The 15,000-nt window shown below is 35.2% G+C and overlaps 1 protein-coding gene across 1 annotated transcript in view; it reads right to left on the reverse strand.

The window, feature by feature from the left end:
- LOC137632465 (choline-phosphate cytidylyltransferase A-like) overlaps positions 1-2,832 on the reverse strand; it is a 225,513-nt gene extending 222,681 nt beyond the window's left edge. The window contains exon 1 of the mRNA XM_068364403.1: positions 2,714-2,832. The gene's annotated coding sequence lies outside the window, so the exon portion shown is untranslated. The remainder of the gene's footprint in view (positions 1-2,713) is intronic.
- Positions 2,833-15,000: the final 12,168 nt, after the last annotated feature.

Consider the following 15,000-nt stretch of genomic DNA (forward strand, 5'->3'; position numbering starts at 1 on the left):
CCGTTTCAAAGATATCGCAATAAGATTTAAAACAAACGTTACGTTAGGTGGTAACTTAGCGACTATATTAAAAGTAAGCCTTTGATGTCAAGATCATTTAAACAAATATACAAAGAAATGGACTCCCAGATTATTACATTACTACCCCATACCAAAGTTCGATGATTGCCGAGGGATAAAAAAAAAAAAAAAAAAAAAAAATAGCAGCCTTTTTTTTTGAGAGAAAAGCAAATACGGATCTGTGAACAGCTTCACTGCAATTTTTTTTTTTTATGTCAAGGCTGGAATACTTACGGGAAATATTTTGTCAAACCATAAAAACAGTAGCACGCTAGGTCGAAACGAAAAGGCTCTCACTTCAACAGTTGAGTTGGTTGCATTAAAAAGGATATTGCTATTTGGAAAAAATAGGATAAGCTCAGATGATTTTAATGTTTCCTTCTTGCATTAGAAAAATTATCTCAACCATGACTACCATATATGGATGTTTATATAAAAGAGGAATATCCAATATCAGTAAAAAAAAAAAAAAAAAAAAAAAAAAAAAAAAAAAAAAAAAAAAACTGATTACTTTGGTAATAATTCTCTACTTGTCTGTGAAATTGTATTTTCAATCCCAGATGACAATAACATCAAAATTATTTAGCGAGAAAAAAAAAGAAAAATACTCAGATCAACTGTAGGAGAATTGATGGTCTGCTTACCGCACATTCGACAGAAATATGGAAAACGTAGCAAAAAAAAAAAAAAAAAAAAAAAAAAAAAAAAAAAAAAAAAAAAAAAAAAAAAAAAAAACGGGGATCATACTACTCACATCTACAATTGACTAAAGATATACTGAAATAAAGTAAATACATATTCATACGATTAAATTGTGGTTCCATCTCGTAAAATTTAAACAACGTATAACCATTTAAATATGGCCAAGTGTCCCAAGTTATTCTTTATGAGATCTTAGGTGCTCCTATGTTATATATACAGTATATATATATATATATATATATATATATATATATATATATATATATATATATATATATATGTGTGTGTGTGTGTGTGTGTGTGTGTGTGTGTGTGTGTGTGTGTGTGTGTAAGAAGTTGAGAAACTAACTTAAGAAGATGTTCATTGTTGCTTTTACAATTTCCAATAATGCTGGATTGGTAACTTCTTGATCGTGTGAAAATATTAAAATTAAACTTAGGTGCTAAAAACCACAGGACTTTATTAATCAGTCATATATATATATATATATATATATATATATATATATATATATATATATATATATATATATATATATATATATATATATATATATATATATACTAATGATAAAAAGGCATTCAACTCGCCGAATAATAATTAGTCATATTTCTTAATGCAAATAACACCAGGTATCAAAGTTCTATGCATATTTAATTGGTACTTTTCTTCGAAATTTGCTTATCCTTCGTAGTATTGTTTTAGGACGAGTAATCGCGAAGATAATTTGATTTTAAATATACTAAAATAAGAGCAATTCAGTTCAACCCATACAACAGGTCCGCTCAAAATGGGGAGTTGGTGGACTTGAAGTGTTGCCAGCAATACTCACACACACACACACACACACACACACACACACACACATATGATTCGATTGCCTGAATTTTCCAGTCATAGGCCTAGTCACAAAAACAAGCCTATGAATGATGATATAATTTTGAAAGTCCCCGTAGTTACGGAGATAGAGTTTTTCCTTTTCTTTATCTCGTAAACTGCAACTATTTGTCTTTTATATGATTTACATCCGAAATGTGAAGAAGTGGCCATGGTGATACCACTACCAAATCTAGGTACGCCAGAACACCCTACGTTAGGTTAGGTTGGTGTGTATTTTTAATTACTATTATTGATGGCTACGTTTTCAATTCAATATGTTCCCTGTCATATTCTGGACTTCTTTTCCGTAAGTCGGTTACATTTCACTGAACGTGATAATCAACAAACTATAAAACATGCTGGTCTTAAGTGACGATTACAGTTGAACGGTAGCCATTGCAAATACGATAGATTGGTGGTGAAACTGTAGATGCAATTTTCAAAGCTATTCCGTAAGAGGTAAGGCCCCTTATGTAGAGAAATTAGCAATAATTCCTGAATGACATTCATATCTCAGTAACGGAAAGAAATATGCAACGGAAGTTATACTGACAATAAAAAAAAAATCATAAAGTTTAATAGATGGAAAGAAATGTTATACAGGTTGAGTAAATTGGAGATATGTAACATTTCTTCTACAAAAAAAAAAAAAAAAAAATTGTTATACAGGTTGAGTAAATTGGAGATATGTAACATATTTCTTCTACAAAAAAAAAAAAAAAAAAATACGGAGTCAAATTATCATTTCAATTCGAAACCGCTAACGTTCAAATATCAGGGTTCTTAGACTTAAACCTAGTCAAGATTTTAATAAAGGTTAAATAATCTAAAGGTTAAACACAGCAACCTTAATTTATCTTCGGCGGGATGGGGGTCGAATATCAGCCAAAATAAGATTGACTACGTTTCTCAAAATACGGCCTATTTGGCAGTAACTAGGCTATGAACATGTTTCTTTTCCTGTCATGGCTTACTAATACAATTCAGAACTCACATTAAGCGTCATGGCTAACTTATATAGCTCATAACTTAGTATGTAGCTATATGAATATAAATAGACGTTGTACATACCTTAACTGTTAATAGACCAACGGTTCACGATTACTTTGGTGACTGTTGACATCAGATCAAAATTACCAGCCTAGGAATCGAGGGTGTAATTTACACAAATTAATCAACTTTATCACTTCTTCCTAAAACAAATAAACTATAACGAAATCACCAAGTAATAACTTCAATTCAACAGACACTATTCAACGGATTATCAACAACAATGTTTCACTGACCAACAACACTACGACATTCTCGGGCAGGGTTCAGAGTTGCCAGGTTTTCTAAATGAGAATAGGTCAATTTTTAATCAACAGCATCTTTAAAAGGCCAACCCATTAATAGAAAAAGGTCAAAAATATAGTATTTAAGGCTCGGCTTTTTTAATATTACTAAAGGGTAACCTATTTAAATACAAAAGGTCAAATTTGAGTTTTTTTTTGGCCGGAAAAAAGGCCAAACTGGCAACCCTGGCAGAGTTACCAGATTATTTCCACTGGATTATCGTACATAAACCTTAAAATTATCGTTTTTTAACCAAAATTATCGTACACACTTTCAATATGATTATTAAGGAGTAACATATATAACTTATTTCAAGGTATTTTAGTATAATTCTTTAATCAAACACACACACTCACACATTTGTATATACCTAAGGTATGTATCGTACATCGTCCTGGACCTAAAATAATGTACATGTACGATAATTATCGTACGAATGCGTCAATTAAAACATTTTCGAACCAAATAAAGACAATATGGTTTTTTTTTAACTTGAACTCAATTAAATGTGCTACTGGAATTTAATTGTCGGTCACAGTTGTTTTGAGATAAAACACACACACACACACACACACACACACACACACACACACATATATATATATATATATATATATATATATATATATATATATATATATATATATATATATATATATATATATACATATATATATATATATATATATATATATATATATATATATATATATATATATATATATATATATATATATATATATATATATATATATCTATATATATATATATATATATATATATATATATATATATATATATATATATATATATATATATATATATATACATATAAAGGTGCCGTTATAGTATGTGGCCTACCTTTTTGGATCTGTTATAGTATGTGGCCTACCCGGTTTGAATGTGTCCTACCTAAGCCGGTTTGAATGTGTCCTACCTTAGAGAAGCTAACTTAAAAAACCCACCTAACCTATGCTAAAAGCCGTGTCCTTACCTACGAGTACGACGGGAGAAGCTAACTTAAAAAACCCACCTAACCTATGCTAACAGCCGTGTCCTTACCTACGAGTACGACGGGAGAAGCTAACTTAAAAAACCCACCTAACCTATGCTAAAAGCCGTGTCCTTACCTACGAGTACGACGGGAGAAGCTAACTTAAAAAGCCCACCTAACCTATGCTAACAGCCGTGTCCTTACCTACGAGTACGACGGGAGAAGCTAACTTAAAAAGCCCACCTAACCTATGCTAACAGCCGTGTCCTTACCTACGAGTACGACGGGAGAAGCTAACTTAAAAAGCCCACCTAACCTATGCTAACAGCCGTGTCCTTACCTACGAGTACGACGGGAGAAGCTAACTTAAAAAGCCCACCTAACCAATGCTAAAAGCCGTGTCCTTACCTACGAGTACGACGGGAGAAGCTAACTTAAAAAACCCACCTAACCTATGCTAACAGCCGTGTCCTTACCTACGAGTACGACGGGAGAAGCTAACTTAAAAAACCCACCTAACCTATGCTAAAAGCCGTGTCCTTACCTACGAGTACGACGGGAGAAGCTAACTTAAAAAACCCACCTAACCTATGCTAACAGCCGTGTCCTTACCTACGAGTACGACGGGAGAAGCTAACTTAAAAAACCCACCTAACCTATGCTAAAAGCCGTGTCCTTACCTACGAGTACGATGGGAGAAGCTAACTTAAAAAACCCACCTAACCTATGCTAACAGCCTTGTCCTTACCTACGAGTACGACGGGAGAAGCTAACTTAAAAAACCCACCTAACCTATGCTAAAAGCCGTGTTCTTACCCGGGGGGGCTGCGCCCCTCCGGATCCCCCCCCCCTTACAAAACATTAACATTAACTACATAGTTAAATACTGAAATCCATGTGTACTTACATGATCAATATTCGTAATAACAGTATGTAGGCCACATACTATATCAGAGACAAAATTCCGTAGGCCACACTCGAAAGGTAGGCCACATACTATAACGGCACCTATATATATATATATATATATATATATATATATATATATATATATATATATATATATATATCATCATCATCATCATCATCTCTTACGCCTATTGACGCAAAGTAGGTTGGACAGGGCACCAGCCACCCATTGAGATACTACTGCTAGAGAGCTATGACAGTACTACATTGGATCCTTCTCTCTGGTTACGGTTCATTTTCCCTTTTCCTACATATACACCGAATAGTCTGGCCTATTCTTTATATATACTCCTCTGTCCTCTTACACCTGATAACACTGAAATTAACAAACAAATTTTCTTCTCTCGAGGGGTTAACTATTGCACTGAAATTATTCAGTGGCTAATTTCCTCTTGTTAGGGTATAAGAGACTCTTTAGCTATGGTAAGCAGCTCTTCTGGGAGCAAGACACTCCAAAATCAAACCATTGTTCTCTTGTCCTGGGTAGTGCCATAGCCTCTGTACCATAGTCTTCCATTGTCTTGGATTGGATTTCTCTTGCTTGAGGGTACACTCGGGCACACCATTCTATCTTATTTCTCTTCCTCTTGTTTTATTAACGTTTTTATAGTTTATATATGAAATACTTATTTTAATATTGGTACTGTTCTTAAAATATTCTATTTTCCCTTTTTTCCTTTCATCACTGGGTTATTTTCCCTGTTGGGGCCCCTGGACTTATAGCATCCTGCTTTTCCAACTAGGGTTGTAGCTCAACAAGTAATAATGATAACATAGGGACTCAAGTAGATTTCGCCAGTCGTCTCTATCTTGAGCTTCTCAATCAATACTTCTCCATTCATCATCTTCCACTTCACGCTTCATAGTCCTCAGCCATATATATATATATATATATATATATATATATATATATATATATATATATATATATATATATATATATATATATATATGCGTGTGTATTAACTACGTGTTACTAACACATGAGACTTTAATAGGTACAAATATCAACCACAATTGGCATTTAATATCAAATTCAGCCTCGGTGATATATACCCACTGGTAATTCCTTTATGATAAATGCTTCTGGTTGGGCAAGGACTTGAACCTATGCCTAAAAGCAGAATCCTGAATTCAACAGGATTGTTTACAGTGGGCTGGAAATATACATATATCTCACTTTTAGGGTTGTAGCTTGGATAATAATAATAATAATATGGCTCATTTGTTAGAGTCTACTGGTGGCATGGTTTGAGTCAGTGTGATAGGTCACCGTCCATGCCTTACATAGGCCTACCCTTCTCGTTATGAAGCAGGTGATAGTTATACCAAGACTTGTTGTTTATTTTGACATATATTTATATCATATGAAGTAAGTTCCTGACACCTTTATTCATAGGGGACTTTAAGCCTATAGATCTTTAAATTTACGGAATTTTCAGCCAATATTAATTTGAATGAAATTGTAGTCAGGTTAAAAGAGAATTTCTCAATTTTTTTTTTTTTTTTTTTTTTTTTTTTTTACAATTCAAATAATATATTCTTGCCTAACTTTAGTTTGTACTTTATAACAAAATACTGGGAGAAGGAAAAGATAAAGGTGAGTTATGACCTGAGAAATGGAAGATTTTCAGGTTTTTCAGGTTCATGAGCTAAGCATGCAAAGAAACAAAGATGAAAATCCCTCTTCTGAGTGTTATTGTGTCCTTCATGGCAATTCATGCGCTGTCTCTTTCATTGTCGTATTTCTCTGGTGCTGTTTACCCTTTTTTAATACATGTGTTGGAAATCTCTTATGAGTAATATAGTAAATTTCTTGTTGGACCTTTCTAAGGATTATCTCGTGTTTCGTGCTACTGAGCTTCAGCGCTTACTTGCTTTTGCGTTAATTCACCTACATATATTTGTAAATTCCAAGGTCGCAAAAACTATACCGATTGTGTATATATATATATATATATATATATATATATATATATATATATATATATATATATATATATATATATATATATATAGTATATTACAAAAGATGATAGATGATATGAGATCTTATTAAGAAAGCAGAAATGAGAAATGTAGGACTGAAAATGAATATAAGTAAAAGTAAGATAACACTCATAGAAAATGCAGAGACAACAAACAATGGTTATGGGCGAAACCTCTAGAGATTAATGATGAATATACGTACTTAAGACAGACAGTAAGTGTTTCCCCAGGGCATGATACCGAAATTAATAGGATAACCATGGGATGGAGAGCTTTTGGTGAAATAAACGAGATTATGAAAAGTAGATTGTCACTTTCTCTAAAATTAAAATTATTCAATCAGATGGTCCTACCAGTTTCAAATGTTCTTGAATTACTTTATTTTAACTGTCCATTACTTCTCATATAGTTTATTTATTTCTTTAATTCCTTTCCTTACTGAACTATTTTTCAGTAGAAATCCTGTTTTTCCAACTGGGGTTGTAGTTTAGCTAATATTGATAATAACAAACAGAAACTTGGAACCTTACTAAAACCTTAGAACGTAAGCTAGTTACAACTCAAGGAGCTATGCAAAAAATAATGATAGGAATAACACTCAGAGAGGAAAACGAGTGACATGGATACGAAAGCAAACTAAAGTAGAGGATATTCTAACATGTAAGAAAAAGTAATGAAAATGGGCAGGACACATAATGAGAATGACAGATAATAGATGGACATTAAGAACAACAAAATGGATCCCTAGATATTGCAAAAGAAGCAAGGGAAGGAAGAGAAGACGATGGATTGACGAACTAAAAAATTCGTGGGTATAGACTGGTATAGAAAGACCAAAAACGTACGCTTGTGGAAGGACAAGACTGAAGCCTTTGTTGTGCTGTGTACTAGTTACGACTATAATGATATATTTATATATATATATATATATATATATATATATATATATATATATATATATATATATATATATATATACATATATATATACTGTGGCCGCGGGGGCATATAAAAATTAGAATAGCGCCAACGTTATCCCTGCGTGTCGTAAGAGGCGACTAAAAGGGACGGGACGAGGGGGCTGGGAACCCCCTCTCCTGTAAAAAATTCCTGCGAGACATCGACAAGGAGATGGAGCTGGGGGGAGAGTGACTGCTCCCCGCACTCTAGTTTTGGGGTGTTTAAATGTGCGTGGATGTAGTACGATAGAGAGTAAAAGATGTGAGATTGGAAGTATGTTTAGAAGTAGAAGGATGGATGTATTGGCCTTGTGTGAGACAAAGATGAAAGGAAAGGGTGAAGTGATGTTTGGTGAAATGTCTGGTAGAGTGTCTGGGATTGAAAGGGGAAGAGCGAGAGAGGGTGTGGCGTTATTGCTGAGTGAATGGATGACAGGTAAAGTAGTGGAATGGAAGGAGATATCATCTAGGTTAATGTGGGTAAGGGTTAGGTTGGGTAGGGAATGTTGGGCGTTTGTCAGTGCGTATGGGCCAGGTAGTGAGAAAAGTGAAGAAGATCGGAATGAGTTCTGGAATGATTTAACTAGGTGTGTAGAAGGACTGGGTAGAAGGAATTATGTAGTTGTTATGGGTGACTTAAATGCTAGAGTGGGCGCTGGAGAGGTAGAAGGTGTCATTGGTAAGTATGGCGTACCAGGTGAAAATGAGAGTGGTGAGAGACTGGTAGACATGTGTGTTGAACAAGAGATGGTAATAGGTGCTAGCTTCTTTAAAAAGAAAGATAAGAATAAGTATACGTGGGTAAGAGTGGTAAATGGAAGAGTAGTAGAAAGGGCATTAATGGATTATGTGTTGGTGACTAAAAGAATGTTTGGAAGATTGAAAGACGTGCACGTGTTTAGGGGTATGGCTAACGGTATGTCTGATCATTTTTTGGTGGAAGGAAAATTAGTTGTAGCAAAAGAGTGGGGGAATAGAGTAGGTGGATGTAAAAGGGAGGTAGTGAGGATTGAAGAGCTAATAAAACCGGGGGTAAAAAGTAAATATCAGGAAAGGTTGAAAATGGCATATGATGAGGTGAGAGTAAGAGAAACTGGTAATTTAGAGGAGGAATGGAAGTTAGTAAAAGAAAATTTTGTTGGGATTGCAAGTGATGTATGTGGCAAGAAGGTTGTTGGAGGCAGCATGAGGAAGGGCAGTGAATGGTGGAATGAAGGAGTGAAGGTGAAAGTGGAAGAGAAAAAGAGGGCTTTTGAAGAATGGCTGCAGAGTAATAGTATAGAGAAGTATGAAAAATATAGAGAGAAAAAGGTGGAAGTAAAGCGCAAGGTACGTGAGGCAAAGAGGGCAGCTGACCTGAGGTGGGGTCAGGGATTGGGTCAGTCATATGAAGAGAATAAGAAGAAGTTTTGGAAAGAAGTGAAGAGAGTAAGGAAGGCTGGCGCAAGAATTGAAGAGACAGTGAAAGATGGAAATGGAAGGTTGTTAAAAGGAGAGGAGGCAAGGAAAAGGTGGGCGGAATATTTTGAAAGTTTGCTGAATGTTGAGGATAATAGGGAGGCAGATATAATTGCTGTTCCAGGTGTTGAGGTGCCAGTGATGGGAGGTGAGAATGAGAGAGAGATAACAATAGAGGAAGTGAGGAGAGCACTAGATGAAACGAGAGTAGGAAAAGCATCTGGTATGGACGGTGTGAAAGCTGAGATGTTGAAGGAAGGGGGTGTGACTGTACTTGAATGGTTGGTGAGATTGTTTAGTATGTGTTTTGTGTTGTCAATGGTACCAGTAGATTGGGTTTGTGCATGTATTGTACCACTATATAAGGGTAAGGGAGATGTGCATGAGTGTTGTAATTCAAGAGGTATTAGTTTGTTGAGTGTAGTTGGAAAAGTGTATGGTAGAGTACTGATTAATAGGATTAAGGATAAAACAGAGAATGCAATCTTGGAAGTACAGGGTGGTTTTAGAAGAGGTAGGGGTTGTATGAATCAGATTTTTACAGTTAGGCAGATATGCGAGAAATATTTAGCAAAAGGAAAGGAGGTGTATGTTGCGTTTATGGATCTGGAGAAAGCATATGATAGAGTTGATAGGGAAGCAATGTGGAATGTGATGAGGTTATATGGAGTTGGTGGAAGGTTGTTGCAAGCAGTGAAAAGTTTATACAAAGGTAGTAAAGCATGTGTTAGAATAGGAAATGAAGTGAGTGATTGGTTTCCGGTGAGAGTGGGGCTGAGACAGGGATGTGTGATGTCGCCGTGGTTGTTTAACTTGTATGTTGATGGAGTGGTGAGAGAGGTGAATGCTCGAGTGCTTGGACGAGGATTAAAACTGGTAGGCGAGAATGACCATGAATGGGAGGTAAATCAGTTGTTGTTTGCGGATGATACTGTACTGGTAGCAGACACAGAAGAGAAGCTTGACCGACTAGTGACAGAATTTGGAAGGGTGTGTGAGAGAAGGAAGTTGAGAGTTAATGTGGGTAAGAGTAAGGTTATGAGATGTACGAGAAGGGAAGGTGGTGCAAGGTTGAATGTCATGTTGAATGGAGAGTTACTTGAGGAGGTGGATCAGTTTAAGTACTTAGGGTCTATTGTTGCAGCAAATGGTGGAGTGGAAGCAGATGTACGTCAGAGAGTGAATGAAGGTTGCAAAGTGTTGGGGGCAGTTAAGGGAGTAGTAAAAAATAGAGGGTTGGGCATGAATGTAAAGAGAGTTCTATATGAGAAAGTGATTGTACCAACTGTGATGTATGGATCGGAGTCGTGGGGAATGAAAGTGATGGAGAGACAGAAATTGAATGTGTTTGAGATGAAGTGTTTGAGGAGTATGGCTGGTGTATCTCGAGTAGATAGGGTTAGGAACGAAGTGGTGAGGGAGAGAACGGGTGTAAGAAATGAGTTAGCGGCTAGAGTGGATATGAATGTGTTGAGGTGGTTTGGCCATGTTGAGAGAATGGAAAATGGTTGTCTGCTAAAGAAGGTGATGAATGCAAGAGTTGATGGGAGAAGTACAAGAGGAAGGCCAAGGTTTGGGTGGATGGATGGTGTGAAGAAAGCTCTGGGTGATAGGAGGATAGATGTGAGAGAGGCAAGAGAGCGTGCTAGAAATAGGAATGAATGGCGAGCGATTGTGACGCAGTTCCAGTAGGCCCTGCTGCTTCCTCCGGGGCCTTAGATGACCGCGGAGGTAGCAGCAGTAGGGGAGTCAGCATTATGAAGCTTCATCTGTGGTGGAAATGTGGGAGGTTGGGCTGTGGCACCCTAGCAGTACCAGCTGAACTCGGTTGGGTCCCTGATTAGGCTGAAGGAACATAGAGAGTAGAGGTCCCCTTTTTGTTTTGTTTCATTGTTGGTGTCGGCTACCCCCCAAAATTGGGGGAAGTGCCTTGGTATATAGATAGATAGATATATATATATACTGTATATATATATATATATATATATATATATATATATATATATATATATATATATATGTATGTATATATATATATATATATATATATATATATATATATATATATATATATATATATATATATATAGAGAGAGAGAGAGAGAGAGAGAGAGAGAGAGAGAGAGAGAGAGAGAGAGAGAGAGAGAGAGAGAGAGAGAGAGAGAGATTGAATGGAAAAGAAATGGTATTAGGGGCAACTATTAAATCTATCTTTTATACACAGGAGTCACTCGTTTCTTGCCATTAAAAGTGTTATTAACTCTTTTCATACTCATACCCTCTTTTCTATACAGACTTACTTGCAGCTGTGCAATTTCCTCGGAATATTTTAGAGTTGTTTCTTTAATTTAGTAAATGTGTTAAGAAGCATCATCCAGCATTATGATCGAGGAGGACTGTATATTTGGAATTAAATAGGAAATGAACCACTCCTCATATACTGTAATGTATGAGTCATTTGTTGGCGATAATGGCCATTGTTTTCAACCTGGGAAACAAATTCATAATTTTTTTTTATCTTTTTATTATTAAATTTTACAAAAGGATCAATACAATGACTTCATATATACAATATAAAATAATAATAAATTACATCCTTTACAAATAACAAAGTAAGTAAGCCTTATATCCTATAGAGTAACTTATATTTCTTCTTATTCTTTATTTTACAATAGCATTAAGTACATAATCTTTGGTAAAGAGCTTGTCTAATTTATTCACATAAACTTTACTCAATATAAACTTGGTTTTTGACATTTTATTCACTATATAAGTTATTAAATTTGGGTCGTCTGCCAAAAGACCCAAAGATCGACCCAACGACACTCCTGCAGTGTTTTCGTCTTTCTTCGAAGGTGTCTTAAAATCAAACTTAAAAATTCTTAGTACATTCGGAACAAACCGTTGTTGGTACCTGCATGGAGGACGATTAGGCAGCATCTCCCCGTAGGGATTTAATCGTGGCCACATTTTAATCTAATCTCGGTGGCCAGGGTTTAGTCCCGGTGGAGGCAAGGGCCGTTTGATGTCCCTGTGTCCTGAGGTCAACTTAACACCTGATATAGGAACTTTATTTTTATCTTTTATTATGAAAATACAATTACATTTGCTTAACATACATTTTATTCTTTTATAAAGAAATATTCCTTAACAAATCATATTTTACATTTTTGTATATACATTATAACATCTATTATGATATGATAAAATTAATTTTTATTTTATTATTTTTCTAAATATGTTTTTAAGTTAGAAACATACTGATTTGTGGAAATATTTCTAACATGGTTCTTATATCCAATTATATTTATATTAAATGTATTTAACAGTTTATTCTTTATACACTTACTAATTTTCTGTTCAGCACTTATTCCCAATTGTCTAGGAACTGGCAGCGCTGTAAAATTTAACTGCCACGTGCAAAAAGAAACGTTTTGTTTCATTGTTGTTTTCAAGCTTTAAAACTAGGTGGGCATTTGATAATTGGCGAAAAAGATCATAAGCCAATTCTATTAGTTTTGTATAACTTATGCTGCCTTCATATACCATATAACGAGAGATATAGGGTACACTCGGGCACACTATTCTATCTAGTTTCTCTTCCTCTTGTTTTTTAAGATTTTTATAGTTTATATAGGAAATATTTATTTTGAAATTGTTTCTGTTCCTAATATATTTTATTTTTCTTAGTTTCCTTTCCTCACTGGGCTATTTTTCCTGTTGGAGCCTCTCGGCTTATAGCATCCTGCTTTTCCAACATGGGTTGTAGCTTGGCAAATAATAATAATAATAATGATAATAATAATAATAATAATAATAATAATAATAATAATAATAATAATAATAATAATTTGACTCCCTCTTACGGGCTGCCTTCGTGCAAGAGCCCGTGTCTTGCTATATGCAAGGCAAACTAAAACGACCAAATGAACATGTATTTGGCAACACGCGTCACCGCCTAAATGCCCTGCCCTTCTCACCATGGGGGAGCCGATAAACTAACCATTGAACCAACTAAATTGCTTAACAAATAAACTCCTAACCAAGACCTAACGGTCAGTTTATCTGCGTGTGAGTGTGTGTTTGTTTGATGGAAGCACTGAATACGAAGCTAACTGACTCTGTTCAAACATTACCTAACTCAGACAAATAAATGGAACTGGTAAGTCAATCTATTAGATTGACTTAGGAAGGTTTGATACGGTCAACTGTTCATTCTAATCCGCTATAAGAACCTACACGCAGTACTGCCAAGTTGATAAATAAATATAAAACATATAACATTTTCTATATTCATTTATCAACTTAGTGTTACACGAATATTCCTCTGTCAACGAGTTGCTTCTTTTATCTATAAATATTCCTCGGAATCTTTGTATGATTAATCCAAACACACTCGCTCAGTTTTTAATTTTGAAACTGATAAGCAAATCACGGTTATAAACTGTGCTTGACGTGGTTTCAAAGCAATTCTCTGACGAGCAAACATCAGTAATGGAATAGTGGCTACATATGTCTAGGCTTCTTTGGTGAGGTTTTGAAAAAAAAAAATCGTAAAACTGTTCACAAATCTAATGGAGCATAAATGACATGCTTGATAATTTCAAGAAATATTCATACGGGTTAACATTGCCATTATTAATATCATTGCATACACGTTCAATTGCGGAAGAAAAATGGCCAGGAAGGCCAGACAGAAAAGATGGAAAATTTTGAACATTTCAGATAAAAGATATATCTGCTGCACCATTTATTCAATTCCTGCCGACAGCTGTTTCAGCCTATAACTAATGGTTTTCGTCAGGGCATCTCTACAAAGAAATCGTTATCCTTATATGATGGTAGTCCATGCATACACACGAAAATTAAAAGAAACTTAAAAATATCGAGTTACCTAAAAAAAGATATAAAAATTTTAAGATATTTTGCACAATAACCATAAAAATGCTGCTGACATCTGAATCACTAACACAGCTTAAAAACTCCAGCTGGAGTTCCAGGGACTTCGTGTTGGTGAAAATCTTGATTTCCAACACAGACCCACAGCATCGGTTCCTAAGCCTTCAGGATATGTTTTAGAGGCATGGTGCTGAATGTCCTCCTGCTGGAAGGTAGGACATAGTCTGAGAAAACTTGAGTGTTTAACACAGGCTGCTGCATTCTGATGGACGCTGCTTCAGCAATCACCGGCCTCTCATAGTCATCCTCGTCATGAACAACTGTGTCCCTATTAACATCATTGAATGGAGTTTTCTAAATATTGTGCATTTACGAAATACTGATGTATTTCCCCATTATTGCAGTGAGCTTGAAGTCTCCTGAGCGTTGTCGTTGTGTGGCCAATGTAGCATATATTAAGGGGCTTACATTCCCCTTCTAAACATCTAAATTTGTAAACTAAATTGTTCTTAGGCTTCTTGGGTACTCAAGTGGCATGACTGTTTTTCTTCAAGAGGGCAGTTATCAAGTTTGACTTGCAGAAGCAGAATTCTCAAATTTATCTACAAATATATACACAAAGAATATCTACAGTTCTTTGTAATTTTACAATAATATTCAGAAACTTGTTTCCCCAAAGAGGCACTCATCAGAGCGCCTAATTCCAGATTTTTTTTTTTGAAATCAAGATTTTCTCCAGTTCAAGATCTCTGAAA

The sequence above is a fragment of the Palaemon carinicauda genome, chromosome 41, assembly GCF_036898095.1.
Source record: "Palaemon carinicauda isolate YSFRI2023 chromosome 41, ASM3689809v2, whole genome shotgun sequence".
Taxonomy (NCBI): Eukaryota; Metazoa; Arthropoda; class Malacostraca; order Decapoda; family Palaemonidae; genus Palaemon; species Palaemon carinicauda.